The 18,971-nt window shown below is 49.4% G+C and overlaps 1 long non-coding RNA gene and 1 pseudogene across 1 annotated transcript in view; both read left to right on the forward strand.

Annotated features, from left to right (window-relative positions):
* The window catches only part of LOC140398811 (uncharacterized), a 62,071-nt gene extending 59,794 nt beyond the window's left edge, over positions 1 to 2,277 (forward strand). The window contains exon 2 of the long non-coding RNA XR_011937562.1: positions 1,637 to 2,277. This is a non-coding gene — a long non-coding RNA (uncharacterized lncRNA). The remainder of the gene's footprint in view (positions 1 to 1,636) is intronic.
* Positions 2,278 to 18,206: 15,929 nt separating this feature from the next.
* Positions 18,207 to 18,361, forward strand: LOC140399498 (U1 spliceosomal RNA; annotated as a pseudogene).
* The last annotated feature ends 610 nt before the right edge of the window (positions 18,362 to 18,971 follow it).

Raw genomic sequence — 18,971 nt, forward strand, 5'->3', positions numbered from 1 at the left:
TTAACACCTTTTTGAAAGACTCCCACTTACCAGCTGTCCCCTTGCCTGCAAATAGGCACCCCCAATCAACTTTTGAAATTGGCCTTGTCCACATTTAGAAATTTAACTTTTGGGCCAGAGCTATCATTCGCCATAGCTATCTTAAAACTAATGGACTTATATCCGGGTTCGAATCCTGGCCCTGGGTCACTGTCCGTGTGGAGTTTGCACATTCTCCCCATGTCTGCGTGGGTTTCACCCCCACAACCCAAAGATGTGCAGGCTAGGTGGATTGGCCACACTAACTTGCCCCTTAATTGGAAAAAATCTAATTGGGTACTCTAATTTTTTTTTTTTAAATAATGGAATTATGGTCACTGGTCCCAAAGTGATCCCTCACTTGAGGGATCTTGAGGTCAAGATTTCCCCCTCTCTGGTCAGGCCCTCTATGAATTGAATGAGGAATTCTTCCTGAATACACTCGACACATTTTTCTCCATTCAAACCCCTAGTGCTATGGCTGCCCCAGTTAATGCTGGGAAAGTTGAAGTCCCCAACTATTAACACCCTATTTTTGGCAGCTATTTGTAATCTCTTTACATATTTGCGGGTCAATACCCGCTGACTGTTTGGGGACCTATAGTACAGTCCTATCAAAGTGATCTCACCCTTCTTATTTTTCAGTTCCACCCATATGGACTCAGTGGGCGAACCCTCAGATATATCCCCTCTCTATACTGCCGTGATACTGTCCCTAATCAAAAATGCAATTTCTCCTCCTCCTCTCTTAACTCCTGTGCTATCTTTCCTAAAGCATTGAGCTTGAAGCTTCCCTGAATATTAAGCTGCCAGTCCTGCCCTCCTTTAGTCGTGTTTCAGTAATAGCTATAATATCCCAATCCCATGTAATTATCCATGCCCTGAATTCATCTGCCTTGCCTGTTAGGCCTCTTGCATTGAAATAAATGCAGTTCAATCTGTTTCTCTGCCTTCCACTCTTCTCTTCACTTACTTTTGTTTCTATCCTCTCTTTACTACCTTCCGACTTCTTGCAGTGGGTCCCACCCCCCTACCACATTAGTTTAAACTCTCCCCAACAGCGCTAGGAAACAACTCTCCTAGGACATTAGTTCCTGCCCAGGTGTAGACCGTCCGATTTGTAATGGTCCCACCTCTCCCATAACCGGTTCCAATGTCCCTGCACTGCCTTTCTACTCTTCCTCTGTCTGATGGTCACCCATTTCCTATCTCCCTCAGTACGCTTTATCTGTCATGTGACCAACCCGCTAAATGTGCTATCCACGACTTCCTCAGCATCGTGGATGCTCCAAAGTGAGTCCATCCACAGCTCCAGAGCTGTCAAGCTGTTTTACAGGAGCTGCAACTGGACCTACTTCTTGCACGCGAAGGAGCCAGGGACAGTGGACATGTCCCTGAACTCCCACATCGCACAAGAGGTGCATGACACTGGTCTAGGATCTCCTGCCATGTCTTAAACCTTAGGTTAACTTATACAATGCCAATGCAAAACAAACATAGATCTGCTACTTGAGTTCCATGTGAATGAGTGACATCAAAAGATTGTTGCTTTCAGCAACTTACAATCAAAGCCGCCTGAGCAATTCTGTCTAATCTTTCAATATTTTCTGTTCACTAGCCCATTCCCTGAAGCATTGATCTGTGCGAGTCAGAGATTAAGGACTTGCAAGGAGCGAGGATATGCATCTCCACACAAAATATTTAGAGTAAAATTTGCAGGGGAACAGCTCTGAAGGTGTGAAGTTGCTGAAGAGGACTACTGGATGATGGAGATATTGGCATTCCACCTGATCCCATGGGCTCCCAGTGTGCACGTCAAGCATTGCCCCTATTATTTTACTGGTGCACTGCAGGTACACTGATATTCCATAGTTGGATAAAGAAATACACCTTGCCGTGCCTCACAAAAGGAAGAAGCTCATTACGTCGGACATCAAAGGGGCATTTAATCATCCACCTTTCATTACTGACTGATTCTGCAGCTGTAAGTGGAGCAACTTCTTATCGATCAATATTTCAATTCAGATTTGAGCACTTTTCCCTCAAGTTGAATCAAAGTACAGAAGTCATTGTCAAAATGAAGCATTTTGCTTCTGCTGTTTGATACTGAGCTTGCAGAAGAACATAAATTAATTGCAGCTGGAGCAACTGCATTGCAAATTATAAAGGTGAAACAGTGGCAGCTTTCAAAGTGAAGTGGTACATTTGTCATGCAAACGACTTGCTGTATTTGTGAAATAAATGGCCCTTTGAACATAATAGCATCCAATGTTTGTTTCAGGAAAGTTATCTCCAAAATAAATTGAGTTCATGCTTTGCCCCATTTTGATGTTTAATGTTTTACACACACACACACTCACGCACACATACACACAATCTCACACACACACTCACGCACACATGCACACAATCTCACACACACTCACACACACACACTCACGCACACACACACAATCTCACACACACGCCCACACTCTCTCACACACACACTCACTCTCACACACACTCTCACACACTCTCACACACACACACTCTTACACACTCTCACACACATACTCACACACACACTCTCACACACACTCTCACTCACTCTCACACACACACTCACTCTCGCACACACACTCTCACACACGCACTCTCACACACACACTCACTCACTCTCACACACACACTCACTCTCGCACACACACTCTCACACACACACTCTTACACACTCTCACACACACACTCACACACACACTCACACACACGCCCACACACACGCCCACACACACACTCTTACACACTCTCACACACACACTCACACACACACTCTCACACACACACACTCACTCTCACACACACACTCACTCTTGCACACACACTCTCACACACGCACTCTCACACACACACTCACTCACTCTCTCACACACACTCACTCTCGCACACACACTCTCACACACACACTCTTACACACTCTCACACACACACTCACACACACACTCTCACACACATGCCCACACTCTCTCACACACACACTCACTCTCACACACACTCTCACACACTCTCACACACACACTCTTACACACTCTCACACACTCTCACACACACACACTCTCACACACACGCCCACACTCTCACACACACACTCATTCTCGCACACACACTCTCACACACGCACTCTCACACACACACTCACACACACACTCACGCACACACTCTCACACACACACTCACTCTCACACACTCACTCACTCACTCTCGCACACACACTCACTCACTCTCACACTCACACACACGCACACACTCTCACACACACACACTCTCTCATACACTCACACCACACGCTCACACACACACTCACTCACCCTCACACACACACTCACTCTCACATACACACTCTCACACACACACACCCACACTCTCACACACACAATCTCACACACACTCTCACACACACACACTCTCACACACACACACTCACATACACACACTCTCACACACACTCACACACTCTCTCTCAAACACACACTGAAAAGAGGACTCTGCTTCTATAATTAGTTTCCCTGGGAGTTTTTCATCCTCATTATCCATGGACACACTGGATTGGAATGTGGCGGCAGGTAGAAACATAGAACATAGAAACTAGGAGCAGGAAGTGGCCATACAGCCCTTCAAGCCTGCTCCGGCATTGATTATGATTATGGCTGACCATCCAACTCAATACCTGTTCCTTCCTTCCCCCCTATCCATTGGTCCCCTTCACCCCATAGCTGACTATATCTAAATGCTTCTTAAAAACATACAGAATTTCACAGGCTGGCCACTCTCTGGGTGAAGAAATTTCTCCTCATCTCAGCGCTAAATGGTCTACCCCGTATCCTCAGACTTTGACCTCTGGTTCTGGATACCCCCACCATCAGGAAAATCCTTCTTGCATCTATCTTGTCTAGTGCTAGTCCTGATGGAATTTTGTAGGTTTCAATGAGATCCCCCCTTCATTTTTCTGGACTCCAGCGAATACAATCCGAGTCGACTCAATCTCTCCTCATACATCAGTCTTCTCAGGAATTAGTCTGGTAAACCTTCTCTATACTCCCTCTACAGCAAGAATATCTTCCTCAGATAAGGAGGTTAAAACTGTATGCAATATTCCAGGTGTGGTCTCACCAAGGCTCTGCATAATTGCTCCTGTAGTCAAATCCTCTTGCTCTGAAGGGCAACATACCATTTGCCTTCTTTACCGCCTGCTGCACCTGCATGTTTAAGGTGTTAGAAACATGACAGCCTAGCAAGCTCTGCTAACCTCACTGCCAATCTTAATGAACTGCTGGGAGCTTTAGACAAGGTTGGAAGTCAGGAATTGTAATGTGTGCTGTGTAGAGTCTCCTCGGCTTGATAACAAGGCCCAGGAGTCTCAGAGAAGGCCAAAATTCTGAAGGAAAATATCATTTGGCACATCCTCAACACAGGGTATGTAACCTTGTTGGTAAGTCCCAGGAGCGGCAAGTGATTGTCATTGACATCAAGGCAGCATTCAACCGTGTATGGCATAAAAGAACCCCAGCAAAATTGAAGTCAAAGGAATTATGGAGAAAACTCTCCAGTGGTTGGAATCATACCCAGCACAAAGGAAGGTTGCTGTGGTTATTGGAAGCTGATCACCTCATTTTCAGAACATCGCTGTACAGGCTCTTCAGGGCAGTGGCCTAGGCCCAACCATCTTCATCAAAGACCTTCACACTATCATCAGGTCAGAAGTGGAGATGCAAAAGTATGGTTGCAATGTGTTCTGTGCCATTCGTGGCGCCTGAGACACTGAAGCAATTTGTGCCAATATGCAGAAAGACCTGGACAACATTCAAGCTTAGGGCTAATAAATGGCAGGAAATCCTGGGACCAGACAAGTAATAGGCAATGACTATTTTCAACATGTGAGAGTCTAACCATCTCCCCTTGACATTCAACAGAATTATTGTTGCAGGATTCCTGCTTAACAACATTCTGGGGGGGGGGTTACCATCGGCCAGAAACTGAGCTGGACTTACCATATAAATACCGTGGCTACAAGAACAAGTCACATGTTGAGTATTCGGCCGTGAGTAACTCGCCTCCTGACTCCCCAAAGCCTCTCCACCATCTACAAGGCACAAGATATGGTGTCAGAAGCTCAGTTCTGAGTTAACATTGTCGACACTCGCCTGCAACCTGAGATCGTCCGGTTATTTTACCCCCTAAAAATGAATGGATTTGGGGTGGCTGGGAGTTTTAAAAAATTACAAACCCAACCCCAGCCCACTTCCAATTTTATTGGAGATGGGGGCGCGGTGTGGAGGGTGGCAGGGGGAGCGATCAATCCACCTTCAGGTGTCAGTTCAATCAGTGGGATCTTTACAGAAGGCCGTGTGCCAACATTTTAACAGGAGGTTTATTTCTAATTGATGTTGGTCCAGGTTAGTGGAACTCAGGAAAGTCACTGGGGAAAAGAATGCAAGAGGGGATGGACTAATAAATGTGAGTGCCTATCAGAACAACCTGTAGAACAAGAGAAGCTAAAATGTTTCTTCCAGCCCTATCCTCTTTGCACACTCCATTAAGCTGTCTAGCTGGTGCTGGGAAACCTACAGAAAAGAATGTGAAACAAAATTAACAGCAAAGTGCCTCAGAAACAATTCTTCCCACACTGGTCTCATCAGAAGCACAGAACTGTTATGGTGCGGAAGGAGGCCATTCAACCCAGCCTGTCTGCACGACTCTCCAAGCGAGCATCATGACTTGTTTGTTATCGTTTGCTTGTTATTTACAGCACAGAAGGATGCCATTCGGTCCATCGTGACTGCACCGGCTCCCAAAAGAGCCGCCCAGCTAGTGCCGTACCCCAGCCTATCTCCGTAGCCCTCTCATTTCATCACTTTCAAATATGTATCCAGCTTTCTTTTGAAACTTCTTATGGAATCCACCTCAACCACTTTCCCAGGCAGTGCATTCCAAACCCCAACAACTCTCTGAGTAAAGAGCTTTCTCCTCATCTCGCACCGAGCTCGCTTGCTGACCATCTTGAAATTGTGACCTCTACTCACTGACATACCAACTATGGAAACAGAATATCCTTCTTTACCCTGTCAGAATTGTTCAGAATTTTGAATACCTTAATACGGTCACCTCTTAATGTTCTCTGCTCCAAGGAGAACAAAAGGGCTGGTTTAGCACATGGCTGAATCGCTGGCTTTGAAAGCAGACCAAGGCAGGCCAGCAGCACGGTTCAATTCCTGTACCAGCCTCCCTGAACAGGTGCCGGAATGTGGCGACTAGGGGCTTTTCACAGTAACTTCATTTGAATCCTACTTGTGACAATAAGCTATTTTCATTTCATTTTTCAACTGTGTTTCTCCAATCTTTCATTGTATCTAAAATTCCTCTTGCCGGGTATCATTCTGGTAAATCTTCTCTGCACTCACTCCAGGGCTTCAACATCCTTCCTTAAATAAGGTGCCCAGAACTGGACACAATACTCCATTCTCTTGTCTTTTCCCCGTACCCCGACGCATCGTTTCCATTCAAATCAATAATCTAATACCCCCTTGAATGCCTCGATTGAACCTGCCTCCACCACACTTGCAGGCAGCGCATCCCAGACCCGAGTCACACATTGTGGGAAAAGGTATTTTCCCTTCTCGTCCTGGTCTCTCCAAGACCACTGATTTATATTGGAACAAATGATTGTTGAAGGGGATGGAATCAATGGTAAGGATATAGAGTGTTTCACAAAGACTGAAGACAAATAACTAAAGGACATTGTGGCTCATCTAGGACTGAATATCAAACACACAGGCTGACAACATAAAGGGGAAACCAAGCGAGCATTGGAAAGGTCAGCTCAGTATGGTAAGAACACATTTTCGTTCTGACACCATTCCTTTTGATGATTCTGCCGAAAGAGCAGCAGTTTATGTAAAAAAAGATGATTCCAGTCTTTGCCCAGTATCCCTCATAATGAAGAATTAAATAGGTATTACAACATGAAAAATGCTGTTTGTCCCATAATTACTTATTCTCCACGCTGACAGTCGTCCCCATCCTCCATGTCCACACTATTCACATATTTCTTGATTCAATTCTCCTTCAATTATTTATCTTCAATGTAAAAATAAAACCCTGCTCTTTTCAGACTTATTGGCCTGTTTCTGTTAAGGAAGGGAGTAACCCTCCATTTGAAAACAGGCAACGGGACAAAGGATTCATTTCCACTATGTTAAGCGGTGGTATTTCGATATTGCAAAGCTTAATCTTTTGAAAGAAAAGCAAGTACTTGAAACCGTTTAAACTTGAAGAGGATGATGGGAATGCTGCTGTGCTGCTACTGGTGAGTGTGTGGTGCGTTGGCACGTAGTCTGATGCCAAGGCCACATACTGTTTCAAATCCAAAGAGATTTCCTCTGTCAACATGCATTAGAAGTGACTTTGTATTATGGGAGCACGTGTTGAGCTGTCACGGGCGATACCCGCCATTGTCAACTGAAGTGATTGCTTACAACATCGCAGGGAGTGGCCTATGGTTTCCAGATTCACTCTCCTCGTGTGTGAGGTAAATTCTGTCATAATATGCACCCATGCACATCATGAGGCAAAAACAGGCAGTGACAGACACCCAGGTGAGCCAATCAACATACAGGATAGAACACAACCAATCACCAGACAGAACACCAGAGGGGGGCTTCCAACTATAAAACACATGAGGCATCAGCACTCCGTCTCTTTCCACTGGTGACAACTGTAGTGACAGTCAGGGTGTATATATCAGTCAGCACCTTCTACACGTAGATCAGAGCTAGCCTGGTCTAGTTAGTTAGAGTGAGTATACTTAGAGTAGTAGAGAGTCAACCCACAGCCAGCTGTGTGCATTGTCATAGAAGTTCAATAAATCGTATTGAACCAACGCTTACGTTTGGTGTATGCTTTACAGTTTATCTGCATCGTGTTGCAGTCCGTGTTACCCCAGGGTGAATAACACAACATGATACCAGGAGTGCTACTTCATCTAAGTAATTTACCTTCAAGAATTCAGTGACGACCAGCAAGTGCCTTCCAGCGGCATGGAGAAGATCCAGGTCCCCCCAAAGCTCCGGATCTCAGGAAACCTTGGCGCCAACTGGCGGGTCGTCAAGCAGAAATTCAGTTTATACATTGAGGCCTCAGGCCTCGAGAATGTTTCCGATGCCAGAAAAATCGCGCTGCTCCTAATGACTGCGGGGGACCAGGCCATCCAAATCTTCAATTCGCTCACTTTTGCCGACGGCGAGGACAAGACCAAGTTCCAGACCGTGTTAGCCAAATTCGACAGTCACTGTGAAGTCGAAACGAATGAGAGCTTTGAGCGCTATTTCTTCCAGCAACGCCTTCAGGGTAAGAATGAGCCTTTCCAATCCTTTCTTACTCATCTCCTCATTTTAGCGCAATCCTGCAACTACGGTGACACCGCTGATTCCCTCATCAGGGATCAGATCGTGTTTGGGGTCCACTCCGACGCCCTGCGGGAGCAGCTCCTAAAAATAAAAAATATGACCCTGCCAGTAGCCATTGAGATGTGCAAAAGTCCATGAACATGCGAAAGTTCGCTACTCCCACCTTAAATGGGCAGAACAGGACCAACTTGCCTTCCACGAGGCAGAGAGTGTACAGGCCATCGCCCGAATGCAGCGCCTTAGCATCGATGAAGGCGGCCATTTTGCACGCTTTTCCCGGGGTCCCACGCATGCGCACCACGGACGGGAGAATGAAGCAGCCGAAGACTACACTGTGCAGGTGCGAGCGGCGGCTGACCGCACTGCGCATGAGCGACAATGCACGGAGTGTTACGACGTCATCGGAGTGTTATGACGTTATGACTTAAAGCGGCAATGCCCTGCAAGAGGCAGGCGATGTTTAAATTGTGGGAAGCCTGGCCATTGTACAGCCTTGTGCAGATCTGCACCTCCGATCGTGGGCCAGCGATCCCAGTTCCAACGCAAACGCGTTTGAAGTGTGCAGAAAGGGTTGCTGGATTCTAAACCTGATACCACCACGGATCCAGAGGACGACTGCCTGGAGTCCCCATATCGTATGGGCATCATTACCACATATGACAAGGCCTCCTCACATTCAGCAACGCGCCTGCCCATCCTCAATGTGGATTCTGCGGACGAATGGCATGCAGTCATACAAGTTAACCAATGCAGCATCTGGTTCAAGCTGGACACTGGTGCTTAAGCCAATCTCATATCTCAAGCGGATCTTGCTCGCATCCAAAGGCAGCCAAAAACGTTTCCGCCGGCCTGCCAGCTGCTTGATTATAAGAGCAATGCCATCACTGCGTTAGGGTCCTGTCACCTGCATGTCTCCAATAAGGCCATCAAAGCCATATTGCGGTTTGAAATCGTCAAGCCTGACAAGGCTTCCCTGCTTGGTGCCCATACATGCAAGCTACTCAATCTCGTCCAGCGCGTACATACCATGTCCTCTGCCAACATGAATCTTCAGGCTGACATTGACGAAAGCCTATCACAATACCCGGATGTGTTCACTGGGATGAGCACGCTGCCCTACCGCTACAAAACCTTACTCAGGCCTGATGCCACGCCTGTGATGCATGCACCACGCCGGGTGCCGGTTCCTCTGAAGGACCGTTTAAAGGCGTAGCTGCAGGAGCTCAAAGACCAGGGTATAGTCTATAAAGTGACGGAACTGACTGACTGGGTCAGCTCGATGGTCTGTGTGAAGAAGCCCTCTGGAGAACTGCGCATATGTATCGATCCCAAGGATCTAAACCGAAACTTAACGCGGGAACACTACCCGATCCCGAAGCGAGAGGAGCTGACAAGTGAGATGGCACATGCCAAATTCTTTACAAAGCTAGATGCATTGCGTGGCTTCTGGCAGACACAACTGGACGGGTCCAGCAGGAAGCTCTGCACGTTTAATACGCCTTTCGGAAGGTACTGTTACAACCGCATGCCATTTGGTTTTGTTTCAGCCTCTGAAATCTTTCACAGGATCATGGAACAGATGCTGGAGGGCATTGAAGGTGTGCGGGTTTACGTTGATGATGTCATTATATGGTCCACGACTCCAGAGGAACACATATCTCATCTACAAGTCTTTAGATGCATACATGCCAACGGCCTCAAGTTGAACAAGACCAAATGCTCCTTTGGCATGTCATCAATCAAGTTTTTGGGTGATCAAATATCCCAGCAGGGCGTGCAACCGGACTCGGACAAAGTCAAGGTCATCAACACAATGAAGACCCCGGAAGACAAAAAGGCGGTACTCCGCTTCCTTGGTATGGTTAACTTTTTGGGAAAGTTCATTGCCAACCTCGCATCACACACCACGGCTCTCAGGTATCTGGTGAAGAAGTCCACCACCTTCCAGTGGCTACCCACACATCAAGCAGAGTGGCTTGAGTTAAAGGCAAAGCTCACAACTGCTCCGGTACTAGCGTTTTCTGACCCAGAGTGGGAGACTAAAATCGCCACGGACGCCAGTCAGGACGGCATTTGTGCGGTGCTCCTCCAGAAGGATGACTCCTCGACCTGGGCTCCAGTGGCCTATGCGTCAAGGGCCATGACTTCCACTGAGCAAAGATATGCTCAGATAGAGAAAGAATGCCTGGGCCTCCTCACCGGTATTGTAAAGTTCCATGATTACGTCTACGGTCTACCAACCTTCACAGTAGAGACTGACCACAGACCCCTAGTCCATATCATTCACAAGGACTTGAATGACATGACGCCCAGGCTTCAGCGCATTCTCCTTCGACTCCACAGGTATGATTTCGAACTGGTTTACACACCTAGAAAGGAGCTAATCATTGCGGATGCCCTGTCTCGCGCTATCACCTCGTCCTGTGAACAGGTTGACTTCATCCGCCAAATTGAGGCACAGGTGCAACTGTGTGTCAGCAACCTCCCGGCCTCAGATGAACGACTCGTCAACATTCGAGAAGAGACCGCCAAGGACCTCTTCTGAAGCTGGTCATTCATCACCTTACACATGGTTGGCAGAAAGGGCAATGCCCCCAGTTCTTTAATGTCAAGGATGACCTAACAGTTGTCGAAGGGATCCTCCTCAAGTTAGATCGCATTGTTATTCCTCGCAGCCTCCAGAGCTTAGTGCTCAAACAGATCCACGAGGGACACCTCGGTGTCTAGAAATGCAGGCGCAGGGCCCGGCAGGCTGTCTTTTGGTCTGGCATCAACAAGGACATATCCAACATGGTCCTCAATTGTGCGATCTGCCAGCGTTTCCAGCCTGCTCAGCCCAAAGAAACGCTCCAGCAACACAAGATCGTGACCTCTCCGTGGTCTAAGGTAGGAATGAACCTTTTTCGTGCCAATGGGCGTGACTACGTCCTTATAATTGACTACCTCTCGAGTTACCCCGAAGTGGTGAAACTGTCCGACCTAACATCAAAGACTGTCATCAAGGCCTGCAAGGATACATTTGCCAGGCATGGTATTCTGCTCACGGTCATGAGTGACAACGGTCCCTGCTTCTACAGCCAAGAGTGGTCCAACTTCGCGAAGCTATACCAGTTCAAGCACATCGCCTCGAGCCCGCATTACCCGCAATCTAACGGGAAGGTCGAAAAAGGGGTCCATATCGTGAAGCAACTGCTCTGCAAGGCTGCGGACTCAGCTTCTGACTTTAACCTTGCACTCCTGGCATACAGGGCACCGGTATGTATCCGGCACAACTCCTTATGAATCGTGACCTGCAGATGACTGTTCCAGTCATTCATTTACCTGACCTGGATCACCTCCCAGTGCTGCAAAAGGTCCAGCAACTCAGAAACCGGCAAAAGCTGGCATACGATGCTAATGCTACTGATTTTTCATAGATTTCATAGAATTTACAGTGCAGAAGGAGGCCATTCGGCCCATCGGGTCTGCACCGGCTCTTGGAAAGAGCACCCTATCCCCATAACTCAGCAACCCCACCCAACATTATGGGCAATTTAGCATAGCCAATCCACCTAACCTGCACATCTTTGGACTGTGGGAGGAAACCGGAGCACCCGGAGGAAACCCACGCAGACATGGGGAGGATGTGCAGACTCCGCACAGACAGTGACCCAAGCCGGAATCGAACCTGGGACCCTGGAGCTGTGAAGCAATTGTGCTATCCACAATGCTACCGTGCTGCCCACCACATTTGCCTGTGCTCTCTCCGGAAGATGCTGTTCGCATCAAGTTACCTGATAGAGGCTGGTCAGCTCCAGCTGTTGTTGTTCGACAGGCTGCTTCCAGGTCGTTCGTGGTTTGCGTGGCTGATGGCTCCATTGTCAGGCGCAACAGAAGGGCACTACGCAAACTTGCCTGCCCACCACCGGATCTCACGTTCCCAGCTGTCGTTATGCCTTATCCGGACACCTCGCTCCACGAGGCCATCAATCTGGCTGCATTCCCGCCTGCCAAGGCTCCATTGTCCCCACCTCCACCTCTCAGGTGATCGACAAGGATCCGATGCCAGCCCCAGCGATTGGACTTATAAATATTTACTTTGTATATATTGTTCTGTATCTGCACGCTAGACACCTTACATGTACATATGCATTCACTCGCCATTTGCTGTAAATAGTTATATCTGAAAATATGTTGTATATGCTCTAAGCAACCAATAAAAAAATTTTAATAAGGGGGGATGTCATAATATGCACCCATGCACATCATGAGGTAAAACAGGCAGTGACAAACACCCATGTGAGCCAATCAACATATAGGATAGAACACAACCAATCACCAGACAGAACACCAGAGGGGGGCTTCCAACTATAAAACACACGAGGCATCAGCACTCCGCCTCTTTCCCCTGGTGACAACTGCAGTGACAGTCAGGGTGTGTATATCAGTCAGCACCTTCTACATGTGGATCAGCGCTAGCCTGGTCTCGTTAGTTAGAGTTAGTATACTTAGAGTAGTAAAGAGTCAACAGAGATTGTTAGAGAAGTTCAATAAATCGTATTGAACCAACGCCCACGTTTGGTGTATGCTTTACAGCTTATCTGCATCGTGTTGCAGTCCGTGTTGCCACAGGGTGAATAGCACAACAAATTCAACCATATTTTCTCATCTGGCAGCGCCCCGTGGTACCAACTCTTTTGTATGAAAGTGGGATTTAATTTGTGCAGAGCCTTGACAAATCACCAGTATCTTCTGTTCTGCAGATGGCTGCGCTGTGGCTTGTAAAAGTACATGACAGTATTTAAATGAATGCATACTCACTGCCCACTGGGCAATCTCATGCCGGGATTATTAAGTCTTTGATGATGTTTTGCCTCCATGTGTTTGATCACATGGCTCTACAGATCACATATATGCTGTGATACAATCCCCTGGTTCCAAACCTCTCTTAACCAGTCAGCAAACAGAAGATAGGCTTTCTCTTGGAGTAGGCCGAGAGTCAACCAGCAGCTCAGAGCTGATTCTCCGGAGATGGGCTGAGTTCTCGGAAAAGGCAGCACAGATCATGGTGAAACAAATGGCATCTTCACATCAACTGGTCTGTGATGCACGATCAATTGCACAAAGACTAAAGTTGGGGACAACTGTGGCTTTATTACAGTCAGATGTGTGGCCTCCTGCTGCAGCTGGCGAAATGGCAGGGCACTGGAGGTCATACATATTTATACAGTTCTCCGTGGGCGGAGCCAGCTGGCAGGAGCTACCGGCGAAGCTGTAGTGCAGGTCATACCTTACATCTCCTATTACAGTGGTTCACCACATTCACCCCCTGTTAAAAATGAGTCCAGCGGGGGTGACGTAAAACTATATACAATTAGTGCAATTATGTACAGTGGTAGGGAAAGAAAAGTCCATGTTGACGGTCCGGAGTTCGTCAAAGGTTCAACCGGTCCGGTGCTTTGGTGCTTCGTTGGGAGCGGCGTAACGGTGGCGGCGAAGTCGGTGCTGGCGGTGGTGGAGGTGGCACTGAAGGCGGTGGAGGCGTTGCTGATGCTGGCCAGTCATCGAGGAACTCCGGGAGCGTGCCGAAGTCCTCTTCGTCCTCTTGTGCGGAAAAGGGGGGGGTGGTCTGGTAGGGTCAATATTGACGACGCGGTGGGAGGTGTGGGGGGGGGGGGCTGTTGGGGTGGAACCTGACGGTGCCAGGTCCCTGAGTGAGACAGTATCTTGTCGGCCGTCGGGCAACTCAACGTGGGCATATTGAGGGTTGGCGTGGAGCAGGTGAACCCTGCCCACCATGGGGTGCGCCTTGTGGAGTTGGACGTGCCTACGGAGAAGGACCGGTCCTGGAGCAGCGAGCCAAGTCGGCAGCGACACCCCGGATGTGGACTTCCTGGGGAAGATAAAAACACGTTCATGGGGTGTGTTATTAGTGGCGGTGCACAATAGTGACCGGATGGAGTGCAGAGCGTCAGGGAGGACCTCCTGCCAGCAAGAGGCTGGGAGGTTCCTGGACCGTAGGGCCAGCTGGACGGCCCTCCAAACCGTCCCTTTCTCCCGTTCTACTTGCCCGTTTCCCTGGGGGTTGTAGCTGGTCGTCCTGCTGGAGGCTAAATCCCTGCTGAGCTGGAACTGACGCAGCTCATCACTCATGAATGAGGATCCCCTGCCACTGTGGATGTAGGTGGCGAAACCGAACAGAGCGAAGATGATGCTGAGGGCCTTGATGACGGTGGCAGACGTCATATCGGGGCATGGGATGGCGAAGGGGAATCTGGAGTACTCATCGACCACACTGAGAATGTACGTGTTACGGTCAGTGGAGGGGAGGGGCCCTTTGAAATCCACGCTGAGGCGCTCAAAGGGGTGGGAAGCCTTCACCAGGCGCGCACGGTCCGGCCGGTAGAAGTGCGGCTTGCACTCCACACAGACCTGGCAGTCCCTGGTGACTGTCGTTACTTCCTCGACGGAATAGGGCAGATTGCGAGCTTTGACCAGATGGTACAATCGAGTGACCCCCCAGGTGACAAAGGCTGTCGTGTAGGGCCCGGAGTTGGTCCACTTGTGCGCTGGCACATGTACCTCGGGAGAGGACGTCTGGGGGCTCGTTGAGTTTGCCGGGGCGATACAAGATCTCGTATAGGTGGAGAGCTCGATTCTCCACCGCAAGATTTTATCATTTCTAATCTTGCCCCGCTGTGTGTTCTTGAACATGAAGGCTACCGACCGTTGGTCCGTAAGGAGAGTGAATCTCTTACCGGCCAGGTAATGCCTCCAATGCCGCACCGCTTCAACGATAGCTTGGGCCTCCTTCTCGACGGATGAGTGTCGAATTTCAGAGGCATGAAGGGTGCGGGAAAAGAATGCCACGGGGCCTGCCTGCCTGGTTTAGAGTGGCGGCAAGGGCGACGTCTGAAGCGTCGCTTTCTGCTTGGAAAGCAGTGACTCGTCCACTGCGCGCATCCCGGCCTTGCCGATGTCTGCTCTGATGCGGGCGAAAGCATGTTGTGCCTCGGCCGCAAGAGGGAATTGGGTGGACTGGATGAGTGGGCGGGCCTTGTCCGCATAGTTTGGGACCCACTGAGCGTAGGAGGAAAAGAACCCTAGGCAGCGTTTGAGGGCCTTGGGGCAGTGGGGAGGGGAAGTTCCATGAGGGGGTGGATGCGCTCGGGGTCGGGCCCGAGAAGTCCGTTTTGGACTATATAGCCGAGAATGGCTAACCGGGTTGTGCTGAACACACACTTCTCTTTGTTGAGAAGAGTGGCAGTGCGGAGGACTTTATCGAGGTTGGCATCGTGGTCCTGCTGGTCATGGCCGCAGATGATGACATTATCTAAGTACGGAAAGGTGGCCCGTAAAACGAAAACGTACTGGTCGACCATTCGGTCCATCTCTCTTTGGAAGACTGAGACCCCATTTGTGACACCGAAAGGGACCCTAAGGAAGTGGTAGAGGCGACCGACTGCCTCGAAGGCAGTGTCTGGCCAGTCCGACTTCCGTATGGGGAGCTGGTGGTAGGCGGATTTCAGGTCAATTGTTGAGAAGACCCGGTACTGCGCAATCTGATTGACCATATCAGATATGCGTGGGAGGGGGTACGCGTCGAGCTGCGTGTACCGATTGATGGTCTGCTGTAGTCCACGACCATCCTGTGTTTCTCCCCAGTTTTAACCACTACCACTTGGGCTCTCTAGGGGCTGTTGCCGGCCTCGATAATACCCTCCTTAAGTAGCCGCTGGACTTCGGACGTAATGCAGGTCTTGCCCTGGGTGCTGTACCATCTGCTCCTAGTGGCAACGGGCTTGCACTCCACAGTTAGATTGGCAAAAGGGGAGGGGGGATCGACCTTGAGGGTCGCGATGCCGCAAGCGGTAAGGGGGGGTAAGGGCCCGCTGAATTTGAGGGTGAGGCTCTGGAGGTTGCACTGGAAGTCCAGGCCCAACATGAGTGCAGCGCAGAGATTAGGAGATAGAGGCGGAAGTTACTAAATTCTACGCCCTGGACCGTGAGGGTGACTGTACAAAAGCATCGGATCAGGATGGAGTGGGATCCGGAGGCTAGGGAGATCCTTTGATTGGCAGGGTGGACCGCGAGGGAGCAGCGCCTTACCGTATCGGGGTGAACGAAGCTTTCAGTGCTCCATGAGTCCAGCAGGCACGAGGTCGCGTGGCCGTTGATTTTAACCGTCGTCTACGCGGTGGCCAGGTTGTGCGGGCGAGATTGGTCCAGCATCATAGAAATGAGCTGCGGGTAGCCATCGGATGCTTCGGGTGGCGAGCGTGTGCGGTTCCGATGTCGGGATGTCCAGAGACCCTGTGGGGGACAAGATGGCGGCGCCCATGGTGCGCTCATTACGGGGTCGGGACAAGATGGCGGCACCAATTGGTCGCATATGGACCCGGGAGGAGAAGGTGGTGGCTCCCATTGTGCGTCTGGCGTGGGGGAGGGGGCGATAGCGGGCACGATCGCAGCGACTGTGCGGGCCTGGCACACAGCCACGAAGTGGCCCTTTTTACTGCAGGCTTTACAAACGGCAGTGCGGGCCGGGCAGTGTTGGTGGGGATGCTTCTGCTGACCGCAGAAGTAGCAGCGGGGTCCCCCGGGGTGTGCGGGTCGGCGTGCGGTGCAAGCGTATTGCGAAGGCAGGGCCCCGGCTGAGGAGGTCGTCAGCGGGGTCCAGGAGAGGTAGGAAGGGGTAGAAGGGTGGGCAGCGCGGCGGGAGAGGTACGATTGTACATTACAGGATGCGGCCGTCATGGAGAGCGCCAAAGTTTTTGTCTCCGCCAGTTCGAGCGCGGCCTTCCAGCAATCGTTCTCGGATGTGGTCCGACGCAATCCCCGTCACGAAGGCAGCGCGCATGAGGAGATTCGAGTGTTCGGCGGCCGTGACGGCCTGACGGTCACAGTCCCGGACGAGTGGAATTAGGGCCCGCCAGAAGTCTTCGATGGACTCACCAGGTAGTTGCGAGCGGGTGGCAAGTACATGCCTGGCGAAGAGCGTGTTCGTCTTCTGCGTGTAGTGTTCTTTGAGGAGTTTCATTGCTTTTGTGTAATTCGTGGCGTCTTGGATCAACGGGAACACACTGGAGCTCAGTCTAGAGTGCAGGACATTTATCTTCTGAGCCTCCGTTGGCGCGGGGTCCGCCGCGTTGATGTGGGCCTCGAAACATGCTAGCCAGTCAGTAAAATCTTTCCTGGCGTCGGGCGAGTGCGGATCCTGCTGCAGGCGATCGGGCTTAATTTTGATATCCATTCTGTGGAAAATCTGACTGTAATAAATTGATGTACGATTAATTGCACAAAGACTAAAGTTGGGTACAACTGTGGCTTTATTACAGTCAGATGTGTGGCCTCCTGCTGCAGCTGGCAAAATGCTAGGGCGCTGGAGGTCATACATATTTATACAGTTCTCCGTGGGCGGAGCCAGCCGGCAGGAGCTACCGGCGAACCTATAGTGCAGGTCCTACCTTACATCTCCTATTACAGTGGTTCACCACAGTCTGTGACTAATTCAGAGGCTGGTACTGCAGCCCAATTTAACCCTTTGTCGGCCTCATCGCTGAATTATTAGAGCGTTACCTAGTCTTACATCGTCTAACAGCACAGAAATAGAACAATTGGTCCAACAGGTCTAAGACATTTTTTAAGCTCTGCTCGAGCCTCCTCCTACCCGACTTTATTTAACCCCATAAACATATCGCTCTCTTCCTTTCGTCCTCATGCATTTATCTAGTTCCTCCTAAATGCACCTATTGCATCCATGCTGGTTGCCTCAGATGGCAGGGGTGAAACCGTGATCAAGACGGTGGTTCACCCAGGACGAGGCTAGCCCATTGCACTTCGGGTGTGTTGATTCCTGATACCCCCAAATGCAGGTTACTCAATTGCAAAATTTGTAGTGAGTTCCGCATTCCAACCACTCTTGGTAAACATTTTTTCCCTGATTTCCCTATTGGGTTAATTAGTGACGTTTTTATATTAACATCCCTCGTCATGGTCTGTCCCTAAAGTGGAACATTTCCTTCATGCCTACCCTACTAAACCATTTCATAATCTTAAAGATCTCTCCCAAGGCTTCTCTTTTATAGAGAAAAGAATTCCAGCCCTTGTGGTCTTGCTTGGTAGCTGTAACCTCTCAACGTCTCCTCCACAACAGTACAAATCTGACCCTATTTCCAGTTCTCTCCAGCTTTGACAAAGAATATTCCAGACTCGAAATGTTAGCTCCCTTCTCCCTTGTCCAGTATTTCCTGTTTTTGTCTCATATACCAGCTTATTCACTTTTATCATTTTCCCCACCTTCTTCAGTACCTCGATGTCCTTTTTATATTGTGGAGAAAAGAAGGGTTCACTCCAAGTCTGGTCAGTGAAAGATTAACATGCTCTGTAAAATGTGTCATGTTCCTATCAAATCAAACATGATCGCTTTTTGGCAGGTTCAGACAGCAAACATTCATGAGCCACCCAGAGGTTCTTACTTCAAGCAGGGCTGTCCAGAATCCGGTTCTTTTTAAAAAATAAATTTAGAGTACC

The sequence above is a fragment of the Scyliorhinus torazame genome, chromosome 22, assembly GCF_047496885.1.
Source record: "Scyliorhinus torazame isolate Kashiwa2021f chromosome 22, sScyTor2.1, whole genome shotgun sequence".
NCBI classification, from domain to species: Eukaryota; Metazoa; Chordata; class Chondrichthyes; order Carcharhiniformes; family Scyliorhinidae; genus Scyliorhinus; species Scyliorhinus torazame.